Below are 6,032 nucleotides of genomic sequence, written 5' to 3'. Positions count from 1 at the left end.
AGGATGTGTCTGGTAGACAGATGGAATTCTGTTAAGAATCTCTCATCTCTGTTCTTTGCGTGGCGAGCAAAGATGGTTTATTTGTGTAATCCCTGGCTCCAAGGACCTAACTAAGAGTCACATGCTCTGAAACGTAGTTGATCTGTGGATTGTATGTGGGAATCATGTAATAAATCTTAAGAGAAAAGGACTATCCCACTACCTTGGTATCACATTTTCTACAGCACACTGTAGAAACTCAGAACTCCACCCTGCGCACTCTTTGCTCATGTTCTACAGGCACAGCTATTACAGCTTTTTGTTGCTTAACAGACAACTAAAACTGACCTTGTCTCACATTAATTCAGATTTCCTCCGTAAACAGTTTTCCACTATTCTAAATACCTTAGGGGGAAAATACTAACTTTCCTACTTGAGCTGTACACTTTACCATAGGAAAACTATTTACCCATACCTTCTTAAAAGTGTTTTAATTCCTTTCAGTAGGCTAAAAGTTTGTAGAAGCACCAACTAGAAGCCAGCCTGTAATTTAGCTGTCCTTATCATATAGACAAGTGGTTGCCCAAGTTAACGATAAGTTACAAAAATCACAATACACGATGTTTTCTGTTAAAATTCAAACAAAATAAATTGGCTATATAACATGCAGCCCACCTTCCAGAACACATCACCAGTCACTTGAATCTGTGATAACTGGCCAAGCCTTTGACACCTATGCAGATATGATAAACCTGCAAACCACCCTGTAAAGAAAACTGCATTCGCTCCTCTGTTGACCCGTGGTGCCCAGGAAGCAGCAATCGACACAGCGGGCTGCAGTGACATTCCCAGGGTAACAGGCCCATGTAGTCCTGGTGAATGGCCTGCGTCTGGCCTTCTTTCAAATTAAGCTCTTCTACTGATAGAAAGGCCACATTTCTACTGAGACAACACAATATTGTACTGTAATGTATCTTAGCATTTACATCAATCATCATCGGTGTAAGATCTCTCATAGTGTTACACGGTTTACGACATTTTTTCCAGATTATGGATGAAAAGATTTTATTTATGAACTTTTTTACTTAAACAGAAGCAAATGGCTTTGGCATTCATTACTTCTGGCACAGTTATCTTTCTTTTAAAGTAGTACTGCATGGCTGTTTTGGGGTAAGCCAGAGAACACAGAGGTCTTCTGAAATCACGAGTAGTCTTTCCAAGCTGCTCATGAGGAGGACAATCAAAGCTATGTGAAGTAAGCAAAGCACGTGGCAGATCGTGGAACCAGGCTGCCGAAGTACTTTACATACTGCTGACGGACATTAGTGTGATCTACGACAAATCAATCTTTCACAGTATAAATGTTCCTATTACAATACTCCGCAGGGTTTGTTGGTTTGATTTGTGTTAGTTTTTTTTTTAATCTGCACAGAGAAGCTCCTTTAAAATACTTGATTCCCATTTGAAACTACTCTAAAAGGACACCTGAAATTATTATCTGGGGGAAAAAACCCTGACAATACCTTCCAAATACATTTTGTTGTTTGCTTTTTTAATTCTTAGAAAAAGCACATGTAATTTTTCATGCTGCTGTTTGCTTATGAAGGAATTCTTGCATTCATCAGCAAAATACATCCAAGATGCTATGAAATGCGTAACATAAATAGGAAAAAGAGAGGTTATTTTATGTGCGTTACCCTCAGCGTTCTGAGGGCTGAGCAGTAACTTGCAAAGGGAAGTTCCCAGGGGAATGCTGCTGCCTTGCATAATTTCCTATAACTGTCATCAGTGTCATCAGTGTCATCAGTGAAGGCCCGTCCAATCCAGTCATCTTGGCGTTCAGTGTAGTGGAAAATGCAGGACAGGAGGCAACAGTGGCTTTTTCTATGTGGTTTTCCCCACTACCTCTATAGCATACTAAAAAAAATAAATTAAAAAAGCTAACAAACAAAAAACCCCAACCAAAACAGCTCCCAAGGTTCAAAGAGAAAGAACCCTTTCTGGAGCCGACCAAGGCAGAGGTGAGAGACTGCTGCCTGTAGGGCACCGAAGGCTCACATGGGCAGCCTGACCCAAGGACACACAACAGGCTGTTCCAGTCTGAAATGCTCGTTGCTGCCCATGCAGCTTTCTAACGGGATTGTTACTGCCAAAAGCGAGATGTAGGTATTACTCGGGGGTAGTGGGACGTAAAGGCAGCTCCATCCCAGCTGGAAAAGCACCAGTAGACAGTCCTGCCCTTCCACAGTCACCCCCAGAACCAGCAGGATGTCCAACCATGCTGGCTCCTGCCCAAACTTCACCCCACCAGAGCTGGTCCTTGGCCCTTTCCCTTCCCACATTCCCCTGCCTGGGAGGCAAGGGAAAGCAAGTAGGGGCTGATCAGGTGAGGAAGGCTCCTTCTCGCAGAGGAGCAGGGACTGAGGGAAGGTCTCAGATATATGGAGAAGCCCATCCCAGAAGAGGGTGGAGCAGAGGGTAGACCCACAGCCCCACAAAACCTTACTCCCTTCTCTCGCCATTTGCCCTCAGTCTCAATACAAATAAATTGCACTTCCCCATTCCTGCATAAACCGTGTTTTGCCACTTAATACTTCCAGTTTTCTTTCAATACTTCTGACCTATTCAGCCACCCTCTCACCACCACTCTGCCCAGAGTAGAGTGCTGTAACAAACCCGAATCCTGCTATCCAGGGTATCTTTCTGGATGCAAAATTCTGTACTCCTGTGGCTAAAAAGTCCTGACTCATTTCTGCTTCTTTCTGCGCTTTTCCTAAAGATTTCCCAGTTGTGTCTCACAAAACACTTTCTCAATTTGGAGCTTATTCCAGCTGCTGTTACCCTGTCCTATTGCGTGATAATGCCCCCTGCCTGTGATCTTTTATTCCCTAGCAGTCTATTTATGGATTGTATGAACATTTCCCACTATGAAGAGAGCCCAGTAAAGAGAGAGGCAGAGGAGCAATAGAAGAGAGCAATGTGACAAACTGCAGGACTAAGTAATCCTGCATCTGCTTCTTCCATGATCAATGCATTCAAATATAAAGAGATGAAGCTATTTGAAAGGCATCTGCCTTCGCTCTCCACTTTTGTAACAACAGCTACTATAAACTGCATAATAAGCATTTATGTCTGGGCTGGCAAGCTCTTTTCAAGGTATTGCTGACATTTCCCATAAAATCCTGACATTAAACTACACAGCCTAGCACTAAACCACTAACAGGTGTTTCCTGTGAACAGAGCATGTTTGATTATCAAGGAAGAAGCCAAGAAGGAGGACAAGAAATATGATGAACTAGATAAAAGTTAAGGAAAAGGGGCAGGGGGGAATGGAGGGTAAGAAAGCAGAAGGGAATAAAATGAAACATAGGACAGCCAACAGCTACTCTTCAAGGTGCAAAGACAGAAGGGATGGAAATGGGAGTGTATGAAACTTTACCAAACGCAAACCAAGCAGAAGATTGGCTCAAATAAAAATAAGAAAAAAACGTCTCTCTGCCCAATACTACTTAAGTTTTGTTGCCCTTTGCAATGAGAAATGTTTATTTATAAAGACTGTATAGCTGAATTTCTAGTACCTTACTGTGGTCACACAACTCGTACTCTGAATTCATGCTTGCCCTTGCTTAAGATCTTACAACTATCACTCACCATGTTCACAAGGTAGAGCTTCATGCTTTACATGAAGCACTCATGTAAACATTCACAAATGCTGGTCTTCTGCAGCCAGTGACTACTACATCCAAAGCATCTTGGTTTTTTGTTACCAATATTTGTCACACCTTGTTAAATGAGACCTCTCCTACAGTGCTAAATGTAAAATTGCTAGAGTCACACTATTACAATAACTAAGACATTAAGACAAGGTGAAAAAAATATGTATTAATATTTTTTACAACTGTGGGTGCTTGGTTTAAAACATTTTCACCCTTTGATTTGTATTTATTCTTAAGAGGTAACATAAGCCAGGATTCACAAGTAAAGAAATGCCTCTGTGAGAACCCTAAACATTGAGGGTACCAGGGTAAGGTATAATTTGCCTGTCACCATCTTTTATTTTTTTTTTTCCCTCTAAAGCCATTTGACTAATGCAGATAGAACCTATATGGCTGTCATAGCTTACCTAACTATAGGAATGCTGCTGCAAGCAAGCTGCCTGAGTCAGTATCTCAGCATGACCTGATTCTGGATCAGCTCTCACATCATCAGGTCTTAACAGGCTTATGACTTGGGTGCATTGCTAAGTAATTGCTGTAAAAGTAATAGTGCTGGGAATTTTACAATTTTATCATATTTTGTTTCAGTTGTGAAAAGTAACTTCCTAGAGGACTATCATTCCTGGAAGGTGAGTCAACTCACAGTGCCAGAGATGAGCTCACTCTGGAGCAGCTCCTCAGCAAATATGTTCAAAATTTGTTATGGTTACGATTGCTTTGTTACATTCATACAACACAAATGTATTGATATGGGGGGGGGGGGGGGTTGTATTGGTTTTTTCATAGTGGAAGTCCCTTTTGAAATATACAGGTATCTAATTAGTTTGCTTTGGATACTACCCTATGATGTATTTCCTTCCAAGCAGGCTGAAATAAAACAGAAGAATGGTCCTCGGTTTTAAGAATAAAAGGCATTTTTCTCAAAACAGGCTGTTGAAAATGAACTAAAATTGATAGCTTGGAGGAAGCCAAATACAGGGAAATGCATACCACAGGACACTGAAACTTGTGTGTGGGAGGAGGTTACCCTTCGGAGGTGGAAAAGAATAGGAAAACACCATGGTGACACCATGCCCCCAAAAAACAACACATATATTTATGTACAATTACACACACACAAATTCCAATTAAATGGAGGACTTTCCATTCCTAATTAAAACTGATACTATTTCAACTCAGCAGGAATGGCAATACCAATACTCTCATTTGTAAAAATACTCTTGCATTGGTAAGTTTTCAGTAGTAGCAACAGAGCCTCATGTTAAGACCAGCTTTGCTGCAGGGGTGTGGACTGTTAATTGTTGGTCATGTACACAGAGTGGACTGTTCTCTTTTGCATTTTGCTATTTCCTTTAGGAATGAACTGCGATACAAGAATTATTTATTTAAAAAAAAAAAAGGGGGCGGGGAAATTAAGTATCTATAGTGAAAAACAAGAAAGAATTTGAGACTAAACAGAAAATTAGTTGAACTATGTGTGAACCATTCTAATTAGCACACTAAAAGATCCACCCTTGAGCAAAGCGAGCCCCCTACTAACAAAGCCCCCTCCCCACAGAACCTGTGAGGTGAAAAAAGAGCGCTGTACCTTAGGTGGAGACAAGGCTCTTAAGAACCAATGAGACTCAAGTGTGACTAAATGTAATTGTAAACAATTGTTCAAAGGGTATAAAAAGTTTTACCGTGTGTTAAAAGGGGTGCTAGCTTTGTGGATTTACCACCTAGCACCCATCTCTGTGCAGGCCTGCAATAAACACGTATCTGGACACTGTGTGGATCAGCTCTTCACACTGGGTGAAGAACCCAGGCTTCGGATAACATAAGAATGAGGACACTTGTTCAGAAAGATTAAGTGTCTTAAAGTGCATTAAAGTTCATCTGCTGCCTGACAAAAACTGAATGCAGAATATAGGGTGCATAGGGTGATGGTGACGCTGTTTCACTCTGAATATTCCTATCAATCAGGCATATGCATGTGGGAGCAAGTGGGAGGGAGGAAAGGAAGGAAAGGGGACAATGGACACATCAGCACACTCCTTAGACCTGCGTTTGGAAATTGTAGTTCCATCATCTCCCTCCCCATTAAATACAGCAGACATGACAGGAATCCAAGCCTAGAGACAGTGCTCAGGATCACTGCATTTCCTCCTGCCTCTTTTTAATGGATATATGAATTACCAAGCCTTGCAAGCCTGCACTGCTTAACTTTCACAACTGAGTTATCATCTATGAGCAGTCAATATGCAGAAATTCATAGAATTTCACTCACCTGTTGCTTTCTGTCTTCATTTGCCAACTAGGATCATACTCATTTTACTGCATTTGGCTTCTATCCCA

This window comes from Falco peregrinus, chromosome 1 (genome assembly GCF_023634155.1).
Source record: "Falco peregrinus isolate bFalPer1 chromosome 1, bFalPer1.pri, whole genome shotgun sequence".
NCBI lineage: Eukaryota > Metazoa > Chordata > Aves > Falconiformes > Falconidae > Falco > Falco peregrinus.
This window is presented reverse-complemented; position numbering follows the sequence as displayed.